Raw genomic sequence first — 12,910 nt, forward strand, 5'->3', positions numbered from 1 at the left:
GTCAACTTATAGTCAAGCCAACACGTTTTTTATTTGCACGAGGAAGTGAGGAACCACATTTTGGAATCTCACATGACACGGGAATCAAGAGTTCAGTTGAGTTGACATATATCTGGTGTATTGAGAGGGAACTGATATTGTCTGATATACTCGCCACCAGGGACTAAATGAGGGTTCAATGTTTTAATTCCACCCTAGGACCAACAAGGTCCAAATGTCCAAATGCCCAAGCCAGGTAGGTAACCTTGGCCATTTACAAAGAATAAGCCCAAGTGATTGTTTAGACGCGAAACCCTAACATTCTATTTTAAAGAGCACAGCCTTAAGTTTTCCTTAAACTGATAAAATGAGATCGAGTCAGAAAATAATGCATAGAGGTTGAAAAACAAGCACCCTACGTCTCAACTCTCAACTGAGGGTGACTTTTTGGTTTAAAAGTTAAATTATTGGTGTGGCCGGTTTAAACGTCAAAGTAAGCTGGCGAAGTAATATGCTGCTTAAAGGAATACTGGTTACAAATATAAATATATAGTCTACAATAAAATTTACTTTGTAGGATAGTATCGAGCACAACCTACAAAGATGTAATATGTTCCATCACGGTAGGCACATCCGCACATCTATAGAGGTGAACCCTCGGTGACTTTCTCTGTCAACGTATGATGTGCAAGAAAACACGCACTACCAACTTACCAAGTAAGGTCTAGCGTACATTTTTTTCAGAAAATCAAAACGAACAACCTTTTTTTTCAAGCACAATCTGAAAAATCGTGAGATGAACCTTCAAACAGCACACTATCATGCATCGAAAAAAAAAGACAGCACGCTATCATGGACTGCCAACAATCTCCCAGGCAGCGAATTAGTAGCATGTAGATTACTAGTTACGAATATATATAGTATCATTCCAAGACAGCATATTTGAAAAGGATCACAATTCACAAGGCAGCAAGACTAAATAAAATGACTAACAACCTATGTATAACGATTGCACCATGACACGCTAACAAACTATGAGAAATCTACAAAGCATTGCCCCCACATAGTAACAGCTGCAATGGACTACTTGCTACTGGAATACTGGTTCACTGCCCACAAGTCAAAACCAATTTTTAGGATTTAGAATATCAAGTCAAGGAGTCCGGATTTGTTCACCAGCACTTTTGCTGGTAAAATCTACCAGCACCCTTAGTAGCCCAGGTGTCCAGCAAACAACTCTATCATTAATTTCCTTTTTTTTCATTTTTATTTATTTATTAATTTTCTTTTCTAAAACGAAATTAATACAAGATATACATGGAAATAAAGATTTCTCAATATTTTCTCCCAAAAAATACGCCACTCTCTCTCCCACTTCAGAGCCAAGAAAGTGGAGGCGGGCCTTGGCAAAAGTGGATGAAATGAAGCAGGGCAGTGTTAATCACACAATCCATGTACATACATCCTTAATGATTCATTATGTTAAGGACAAACATATTGAGAAAGCTTTGGACGTTTTCTAGAAAATAAGAACAGAAGATTGTGAGCCAACCATTGTTACTTATTTTGCCCTGATCTGTGGATATATATGAACCCCGGAATGATTTCCGATGCTTGGAGCGTCTTTCTCCGAATTAAACTGGAAGGACCATATCCTGATTTTAGAACTTATTCAATGTTCATCACTTGTCTATGTGAGATAGGCAGGTCTGAAGAAGCCCTGCGGCTTGTTAATGAAATGTTGGACAGTGGGATATTCCCTAGTACTGTTAATTTTTGTACTATTTTTCATGAGCTAAACAAAGAAGGAAAGCAAGAATTAGCTCATATTAAATTACAAAAGAAATGTGTTATGTGTATATTCCAGTTTGTCGTGCATGACTATCAACTTCTAACCTTTCAATATAATGTCCATAGATGTCCTTATATATTCATACCCTCTCTGACACCATACAAACAACACGAGGAGATCCCAATACGTTTAGTTGGGAGGGGGGGGGGGGTGGGGAATACATAAATGCAGGTCTGGCACTTCCTTTTTACTTGTGGTCATTGTAAGGGAGTAATATTCTCATTAAAGAATATTAAGCACGCGTTAAGCATAAACAAAGATCGTAACGAACTCATGACATTGCCTTCCAAGATCGAGTCGTGAACAGCTCGCTTCATGTAGGTGGTACACTTCAGCTCGCTCAAGAATACCTCAAGCGACGAGCGACCTAAAAGCGTAACGCGAATAAAGACACCATCTCTAATCGGTATAATCATCACCAAAGCTTTACGCGTACTTTCAATCACCCGTGAAATATGAACTCGCACCCACTCCCAATGATCACACCATTCCTACCAAAACCAACCTAACACACATTCATAATCTCCACCCTACATATGCACATGTCAATACACGTCGTGATGGATCAACACCCCTTGTGCCTATAAATACCACCGCTTGAACTCATTGAGACACGATTCTTCTCTCCCGTAATCAAGAGAATATCGTGGTATTTCGCGCTCCATAGCGAACTTCGGTCTTTCCTAAATCCAATCACATTCTTCTTCCCCCCTTGTAATGGAAACCAAAGCGCACCTTTACATTGGCGGCATCTGTGGTCTCGATTACTTGAGAAACCACTTTCACACAACTCAAAACCAAACATCCAAAATCTCAAGCCCGCGAAGCATGGCAAGCCCTCGAAGCTCAAGTTCAAAGCCTCGCAAACCAGCTAGGTTTAACAAATGAGAGCATTTCCTTGCTTTCGAGGCGGAAAATCTTTGCTCGTGTGCAAAGTAGACGCAACAACAACCGGTTGGTAATGTTGCCGAGAATGGCATCAACGGTTAATCAACGGATTAACGAACTATCGAAAGGATCGGATCGCCCGAAGTCGCAAGATTTAAAAAACGCAACCCGGATTGCTCAAAAGATGCTCAAAATGTAGTGCGATCCCCCTTCACTTCGAGGTATTTTCGGTAAACCCTCCCCAAGATTTCGTTTCGACCATGTTTTCCGATGTATGATGGCAGCACATGCCCTGGTCAGGACGTGGCCCGCTACATCCAAAGTTTAGCACTCTACAGTGCACCTAAGTTCGATCATCTTCATTGTCGATTATTTCTGTCACTTCAAAGATGGCGCGACTCGATTGTTTCTTCTCTCACCAAGTCGGACTTCGATAAAGACATTTGAGCAACTCACTGATCTGTTTGCTAGTCAGTACGTCCACAATAGACGTAAAAAAGCAGATCTTGATTCACTTTTTCAGTTACCGTTTGGTGAAGATGAGACCATTCGCCAATTCCTAGGTCGGTTCAAAGCCGAACTGCTATGCATGGAGAGCGGCCTTAAAAGTCTTTTCGCCACCGGCATTCTCAGCGCTTTGCCGAGTCGCTTAACACCGACTCTCGGATCAATCGATGAAAGAGCATCAGGAACTTATTTGTCCGAGCTATATGCTCGGGTAGACAAATACATTAAATTGCAAGAAGGTTTGAAGCACCACGGCTTAGCAAAGACCAAGAGGTCGTCGCGATCTCTGACGACACCTCACGTGACAAAAAGCAGTTCAGATCACAAGCACCAAAGTCGGGGAACCGATTGAACAACAGAGAGTTCGATGTCCTGACACGTTCTCCCAGTTACATATTGGAAAGGATCAAGCGAGCTTCATATTTCCGACCTGATGTGCGGCAACCAGCAGACCGACCTGACAAACCGCACTGCGCGTTTCACCGAGCCAAGTGTCACGAGATCGATGCTTTGCGGGGGCTAAAGCACTACCTCCATAACCTCATTAAATTTTGGACATATCAAGCAAGACACCAACATTGCCGACGGTGATTTGCGCCATAAGCTCATGGCTCGCCGCGTGCGTAGTAGATCCCCACCTCGCCATGGCCGCCACAATGTTCAAGCTCGTTCCCGCAGCAGAGGACGTCCCAGAGACCGTTCTTGCCATGAGCGACGTCAACATTCGTCAGATCGCGACAACGATAGAACCATTCATATGATCACTTTCTCAGATGATTCTGTGACATCTTCTAGAAAGAAATGAAGGCGCGTAGGCGCCCTTCAAGAAGTTTATCATTTTTCTTCACAGGCAGCACATGCCCTGCGAAGTTTAGGTCGCAACGCAGAGGATATCACTTTCACAAAGGCCGACCTCAACAAGGTCTGCCTCCCTCACAATGATGCACTTGTCGTCCATATCAAGATCAGCGACTGGACAGTTAAGCGCGTCCTGATAGACCCTGGGAGTTTGTGCGACATTCTGTTCTATCATACCATCCAAGAGATGAACGTAAGTCAGTGTTTATAGATCCGATTGCTCCTCTTTACGGGTTCAATGGCTCCAGAGCCGACCCAATTGGTGATATCGTACTCCCAGTTTTTGTGGGAACACGCGAAGATAAAGTCAGCTTCAATACGCGTTTTAGCGTCCTGGATATCAAATCATCTTACAATGCCATACTAGGTCGGCGTTGGATTCATCAAATGCAAGCAGTACCATCAACATTGCATCAAGTTCTCCGTTTTCCAGGCCCTAGAGGCATGATGGAGCTTCGAAGCAATCAGCTCGAGGCTTATCATTGTAATCAAATTCTCTCAGCAAATAAGACCGCCAAACTATCAGTCCACACAAGGAACGAGCCCACCAGCTATACAATGGCCAAAGACTTGGTCACTGAAGTCAGAATCAAAGCACTAACACAAAATGTTGGGGGCTCTAGGAAGTAGATCTCGTCATCTAGCCAGACACCAAAAGTCACTCAAGCCGTTGTTGTTCCACCAATCAGGACCCCAGAGGTCAATCAAGTAGTTGTTGCTCCACCAGTCAGGACCCTAGAGGTTAATCCAAAGATTTGTTGATCCTTTGATCCGGCTTTGTAAGCTTGTTGTTGTTGTACCCGTTAGGACGGAGAGGTCGCACCATCATGTCGCAACAAAAGACCATTCCAGAGGTCACTCCAACCCCTGTTGTTATGACCACAGAGGCCACATCAGCCCCTGTTGTCGTCGCAACAGAGGTCGCTCCAATCCCAGCTGCTAATTACACCGTCCCTCAGAATGGCAAAGTGTCGCCAGAAATCAATCCCTTGGAAGACAAGGCTCAACTTGTAAATTTTTTAGCAATGAATAAAGATGTTTTCGCTTGGTCGTATATCGATGTATCGGGTATAAACCTTAATGTTGCATGTCATAGACTAAATGTAAATCCTAACGCAAGGCCAGTTCGTCAGCAACCTAGACGGTTATCTTTGAGATTCCAAAAAGCAATCAATGATGAGGTCGACAAACTGAAGCAAGTCGGTTTCATCAGAAAAGTAGACTATCCAAATTGGATCGCTAATATCGTCACAGTCCCAAAGAAGAACGGCACAGTTCGCCTCTGCGTCGACTTCACGAATGTAAATCAAGAAACGCCAAAGGATAGCTTCCCTTTATCTCGCATCGACCGACTTGTGGACCAGACCTGTGGCCATGAGCTCCTCTCCTTCATGGATGCATACAGTGGATACAACCAAATCCCACTAGCTGAAGAAGATCAAGAGAAAACATCATTCATCACCGAGCAAGGAATCTATTGTTATAATGTTCTCCCGTTCGGCCTTAAGAACGCTGGAGCAACTTATCGCAGGCTCGTCACTGACATGTTCCAAGATATGTTAGGTGACACCATGGAAGTCTACATTGATGACATGGTAGTCAAGAGCAAGAAAGCAGGGGACCACCTCACGCATCTCGAGCAAGCGTTCTCCAGATTACGCCGAACTCGAATGAAGCTAAATCCAGAAAAATGCCTTTTTGGAGCGTCCTCCGGGAAGTTCTTTGGGTACCAAGTGTCACAACAAGGGATCGAAGCTAATCCAGACCAAATTCGAGCGTTCTTAGACATGTCCGATCCATAGACGAAGAAGCAAATACAAAAGTTGTCCGGAATGGTTGCAGCACTAAACCGATTCATATCCAGAGCGTCAGACAAATGCCGACCGTTCTTACAACTTCTTAAAAAAGGCAAGCAATTCTCGTGAAACGATCAGTGCCACCAAGCGTTCTCCACTCTCAAAGAATACCTGACAACACCTCCCGTCCTAGCAAAACCAACCGATGGAGAAACACTGGGGTTTTATCTAGCAATATCAGACTTTGCTATCAGTTCGGTTCTCTTCAAGGAAGACAACAACTCAGAGAAACCGATCTACTTTACAAGTAAGACGCTGACGCCAGCTGAAAAGAACTACTCTTACATTGAACGAGCAATACTTGCATTATTATATTCTGCAAGGAAGTTCAGGCCTTACTTTCAAGCGCATCCAATCAAAGTACTCACCGACCTGCCGTTAAAGAAAATCATTCATAAGGAAAACAAGACGACTCGAATGGCAGTATGGGATGAAGAACTCGGAGAACACCACATGGAGTTTATCCCTTGAACTTCTCAGAAAGGTCAGGTCGTGGCAAATTTCCTAGCAGATTTCCCTGTCGATGACCCAAATTGGGAACTAGAAACAGAGATCGCACCCATAAAGGAAAGTACCAAATCAGTCTGGTCTCTCTTTGTCAATGGTTCTAGCAACCTGGGAGGGAGTGGAATCAGAGTCGTCTTAGTGTCCCTAGATAGAGCTATGGTAGAGAAATCAGTTCGCATCGACTTCGCGACCTCCAACAATGAGGCGGAGTACGAGGCATTAATCATGGGACTTCGTATGGCGCTGCAGCTCGGTGTAAAAGAACTTCAAGTCTTTAGTGACGTCGCAACTGGTTGTTCGCCAGATTGCAAAAGAGTACACTACCCACGAAGGTAACCTTTCTAAATATCTCCAATTCGTTTATCATTTACTACCCTCTTTTAAGAAAGCCACCATACACCATTTTTTACGTGACGAGAACCGTCATGTAGATAGTTTAGCTTACTTAGCCACTTAAACACCGAGCTGCGCCCCAAGACAACTACTCATTAAGGTAGTTGACCAACCTGCCTACCAAGGGGAGCACGCCCTGGCAATCAGCGATCTGTGCCCACTCTCTGACAATCAGATGAGTCAAACCTGGATGCAGCCCATCATAGAATACATCCAACATGGCGCGCCCCGGAAAGAAGCGTGCAAGCCGAGCAAATCCATATCGGGCACGCCGTTCTTCGCTTTTAGTCCATAACAAGTTATTCAAAAAATCTGCTGGTGGACCGCACTTGAGATGCATAAGTCCATAACAGGGTCAATTGATTTTTGCTGAGATCCATGAGGGCGAGTGTGGAAACCATGCTGGAGGTCGCTCTTTGGCCTATAAAGCGATTTCCCAAGGATACTTTTGGCCTCACATGCAGATCGATGCCAAAGCATACGTCCTCAAGTGTATAAAATGTCAAACATTTGGCCACAACATCATCAACATTTCGCATGAAGTTGATCAACATCGCAAGCCCATGGCCATTTACATGTGAGGCATGGACATCATGGGACCGTTCATCCCACAGAAAAGCACCGGTTTCCACTTTGTCCTAGCTGCAACCGACTATTTCACTAAGTGAGTCGAAGCAATTCCATTAGCACATGTCAAAGAGTCATATGTCAGAAACTTCATTTGGACTCACATCATCACCAGATTTGGTTTGCTACACACACTGGTGATGGACAATGGCTCCCAATTCAAGGGCAAAACAGTCAAAGAATTTCTAGCCAAGTGGAAGATCATTCATGCATTTTTCACTCCTCAGTACGCTCAAAGCAATGGTTAAGCAGAGGCCAGCAACAAAGCAATCTTAGAAAATTTTAAGAAAAAGATTGAAAAGAACAAGAGCCAATGGCCAAATCAGTTAGAGGACATTCTATGGGCTCATCGCACCACAGCTCACTCCAGCACAGGCGAATCTCCATTCTCCTTGTGTTATGGCACAAAAGCCGTTATCCCCACCGAACTGACAGTCACTACGACTCAATCAGAACTCGTAGATTTGGGGCACAATGACTCCATCCTAGCACAAGAGGTCGACTTGTTAAAAGAACGGCGTGACCTAGCCGCCATCAGAGTCACATCTTATCAACAAATTCTGAAAAAGTCTTACAACAAGCGAGTGAATCTTTGCTCTTTTCAACACGGCGATCTAGTTTTGAAAAAGACTCAAGATGACTCAAAACTAGCACCAACATGGGAAGGCCCATACAGAGTGGAACGCGTTGTAGGCAATGGAGCGTACTGGATCAAAACCCAAGAGGGGAAATTATTGCCACGCCCTTGGAACACTTATTTGTTAAAGAAGTTTTATCAATAAAACTACATTGTTGTATATTCCATGTTTTCATTCGTTGTAAATTCAAGTTTAATTTACTTATGTTTGTTATTACAATCTACTCGCATCGCCAAATCACGCAATTCGCACCGCAAGCACCACCAGTACACATGCATTGTCAACACTTTCTGAAGTTTTAACGCTCTCAAGGGGCAATACGCTTTCATAAGCTACCACGCTCTCCGTGAGCAACACGCTCTCTGGAGCTTACAGGCTCCATAGCTTCTCCAAGTCTCGCTAGTCGAGGACCTATACTTCTAGGATCGATTCAGCGAGAACGCTCTTAGTGAGCAATACACTTTCATAAGCTACCACGCTCTCCGTGAGCAACACGCTCTCTAGAGCTTACAGGCTCCATAGCCTCTCCGAGTCTCGCTAGTCAAGGACCTATACTTCTAGGATCGACTCAGCGAGAACGCTCTCAGGAGGTATTGATATTTGATAGAGAGACAAGGTCGCCACCTCAGTGATTACCGTGGTTCATTGTTTCACAATTTGAACAATTTACATATTCGTTCCGTCCCCTGCAGTGAACTCCAAGCTGATAACCTAAAAATGCTTCAATGACGGTAGCATATAAAGGTTGATGGAAGGGAAAAAGGATTCGTATCACAGCAACTTGTGCTGCAAGATCCTTCCAGTTAACACGAGAACTTGGCCATAAATCTGATGGAGAAACCATTAGATGGTTACTTGAACAAGTTGAACCAGCTATTATTGCACGCAGCGACAGGAACTGCAACTATTCCTTGTATAGTTGTCTCTGTTGGAGGAACTGGAACTATTCCAACCGCATCTCCAAATCCAAAAAACAGCAGAAACAACCATTAAGAAGAGGAAACGACTCTGTAAAGAGTATTTTCTTTGGTGCAGGAACTTTCTGGATGTTTCCCCCTACAGCAGCCGTGGTTTTCAGAAGATCATACAAACTTTTTACCCGTTAAAAAGTTTCTAGACTACCTTTGCTTTCCACCAGAACCACTTTCTTCAACTTTCTCTTCGTTTGCCTTTTTCTCTCATTTTTCTATAGGCAAAGTACCTGATACTTGAGTCATTTGCTTCCATTCCTTTACTTGTTTTTTCTTTCAAAATTTTAACGCATTAATTTGACAAAAGTGGTCGAAGTGCCAGGCATTGCAGCCAGTGGCGGAGCCAGGGGGGGCCAGCATACACCCTGGCGTACCCTCACTTTGATCCAAGCCAAAAAAAAATTTATCAGTTATGCCGTTCAAATCCCGGACCGTGCCTACTAAGCCATAACTACTAGCTTGTTCTAGCCAAGTGCGGAGCGGATAACTGCTGAAAGCATCTAAGTAGTAAGCCCACCCCAAGATGAGTGCTCTCCTATTCCGACTTCCCCAGAGCCTCCGGTAGCACAGCCAGAAGCCGGCAACTCATTCAGGGGCCAGGGGGGCGGAAGCAGGTTGAATTCACTCGCACGAGTAGCGGCTTCAGCTGGTTTGGAACCCTTCCCTTGAACAGGAGCTTCAGCTTAAGTAGCCGCTGGTGTCGAAGCTGAAACTGCAGGATCTGTTGTAGACGCAGGAGCTTGTCTCGTCCGCTACTATCCCTTTCTGCGGTACGGCTATTAGTCTTATTAGAGTCAGTAGCTGGGAATCTCTTCTTCCGCCTATTAGCGGTGTGACTTTCTTCTTGAAAAGACTGCGCCTGGACTGGAGAAGTAGGGCACGCACCTTCAATCAAGATTTTGGCAACTGCCGCAAGTGCTAAGTGGTATAAGTAAAAGACAAAAAAAATAAAGAAAAGTATGCATGTGCTGATTAGAAATTAGAAAGGAAACAAAAGGATATGCTGATGTCATGATGTCATGTGTACAAATAGATTCGGTTAAAAGGATGTGCTGAAATTTGGTTACAATCATAGTTCGGAATTTCGGAATTTTTGAAATTCCGATAAATTTAAAAAACCGAAATTTATTAAATTTCGACCCTTGTTGTATTCGGAATTTCGGATAATTTCGGAATTTCGGATTTTTCGACTCTATATTCGGAATTCCGTTTTTTTTTAAAAACCGAAATTCCGGGCGGAATTCCGGAGTTTCGTTCGGAATCACGAATTATGGTTACAATTTGATTCGGTTAAATTTGGTTAAAGCAAATAGTACTAAAAAAGCAAATAGAAAACCCAATAGTACTTGTATTCCGTATGTTTCTCTTTTATCTCGTATTTATCCACCCATATATAAACCCAAATAGAAACCATCTTGTATCTATTAAAAAAAAATAGAAAGAAAAAAAAAACTCCCTCACCTACTCTAATTCTCTTCTCCTCCATTCTCTATTACCATATATTAAAATTTAAGTCTTCTACTTTTCTACCCAAACAAACAACTTTACACCTACCGGTTTTGTGGAGGTAACTAGGTAACTCTTATATTATTTAATTTTTTGTCGTGTTTTTGTACCGATTCCTAAACCATATTATTTAGATTTTTATATGTTTGTGATTATTATTTTATTTTGTGAACATTATTGGTGGTTTATTTTAATTTGTGCAATTTCAATTAAATTGATTGGTGGTTTATTTTAATTGTTTAAATAGCTATGCTAAAGTATTTGATCAAAGAAAAGTCGTTGCCCGCTCAACCAACTAGTAACACAGATCATGTTGTTAGTGTTGAAGTAGGATCCTCTTCAAAGCGAGGTCACCAAGAAACCGAGGATGGTGGTGTTGAACAACCTACGTCAAAGCGGGTTCAACATGGAAATAAATGAAGAACTTGACTTGTCTAGTCTTAGGGAGACCCCGGATTGAGGAACAAGATTTGATTATCATCCTAATGATGAATGAATCAGAGAAGAACATATTTGCTTAGGGGTCCTTGCCCTTAAATCATACTTTTCCTCCAAGGACAATAGGCAAGAAGGCCCGCTTTCGGAAAGAGTGGTATGGAGAGTTTAGTTGGTTGGAATATAGTATTCACAAAGATGCCGCGTTTTGTCACTATTGTTATCTCTTTAAATCTGATCAGGGGGCACAAGGAGGCGGAGATGTTTTCTCTTACAAGGGGTTTACTAATTGGGAAAGGAAAACCAAATTAAAAGAGCATGTTGGAGGACCAAATAGTGCTCATAATATTGCTTACAGGGCAGCACAGGCATTGCTAAATCAAGAGCAGCATATCGAAACATTTCTTGAGAGACAATCTGACCAAGTTCGAAGGGATTACCGAATACATCTAAGCTGCAATAACCGGATTGTATTAGGTTTCTTTTGAAGGAGACAAGGTTTAGCTTTTCGTGGCCATGATGAATCGAGAGGAGTCGATCGGTAAAAGGTAATTTTCTTGAACTTATACGATTTTTGAAAGATCATACTTGAAGTCATTAAGAATGTTCTTGATAATGCTTCTAAAAATCGAAAATTGACCTCGCCGATATACAAAAAGAGATTGTGAATGCATTTCTTTGTGGAAACTACAAATGTTATTTTAAAGGATTATGGAAATTCATTGTTTGCTATTTTAGTCGATGAAGCACATGATATATCAATTAAAGAGCAAATGGCGGTTGTTTTAGCGTTATGTCGACAAAGAAAGGTTGCGTGATTGAGATTTTTGGAGTTGTGCATGTTAAGGAAACTAGTGCGGTAACACTTAAAAGGCAATTGATGAGTTGTTCTCTAAGCATGGGTTAAGCATATCTAGGCTGCGTGGACAAGGGTATGATGGGGCAAAGCAATATGCAAGGTGATTTGAATGGCCTAAAAACACTTATAATGAAAGAGAATGAGTGCATTTTATGTTCATTGTTTTCAGCTCATCCCGGCCAGTTAGCCCTTGTAGGGTTGCAAGAACCATGAGTCAATTGCTAACCTTTTTAGTGTTTCTCTAATGTGGTAAATCTTGTTGGAGCATCATGTAAGCGACGAGATATGTTACGTGAAGCAATGAAGACTAGAGAGTTGTTGCCCTTACAAAGCGGAGAAATTTCAAGTGGTAAAGGGTTGAATCAAGAGACTAGTCTTAAGCGATCTGGTGACACTTTCGATGGGGCTCACACTATTATACACTTCTTGACATGATAAAAGCGGTTATGGTTCGATTACTTGATGTGCTTGATAATATAGCGGAAGATGGTTCAAGCTTCGGAACAAAGAGGTGAGGCTTACGGATTATTGAGTTGAGTCTTGATCTTTTGAATTTATCTTAAATTTGCATTTGATGAAAGCGATACTAGGAATTAGCAATGATTTGTCAAAGGCTTTGCGGCGTGAAGACCAAGACATTGTCAATGCTATGGCTCTTGTTAAAATAACAAAGAATACGCTTTACGGGCGATGAGAGATGATGGGTGGGATAGTCTCCGATTGAAGTTTCTTCACTATGTGCCAAACATGATGTGGTTGTTCCAAATATGGAAAGAGGTATGTGACTCGAGGGAGGTCTCGGCGAAGAGCGGAAGGAAGCACCAATTTACATTACTATCGTGTTGGATTATTCTATCAACGTATTGATTTGCAACTTCAAGAGTTAAACGACCGGTTTAATGAAGCAAACACAATTACTTCTTTGCATAGCATGTCTTGATCCTTGTGAGTCATTTTCTTTGCTTTCGATAAGCAAAAATTGATCCATTTTGCTCGATTTTATCCCGATGATTTTTCAGAGATAGATCAGATGG

This window comes from Coptis chinensis, chromosome 3, assembly GCF_015680905.1.
Source record: "Coptis chinensis isolate HL-2020 chromosome 3, ASM1568090v1, whole genome shotgun sequence".
In the NCBI taxonomy this organism is placed as follows: Eukaryota; Viridiplantae; Streptophyta; class Magnoliopsida; order Ranunculales; family Ranunculaceae; genus Coptis; species Coptis chinensis.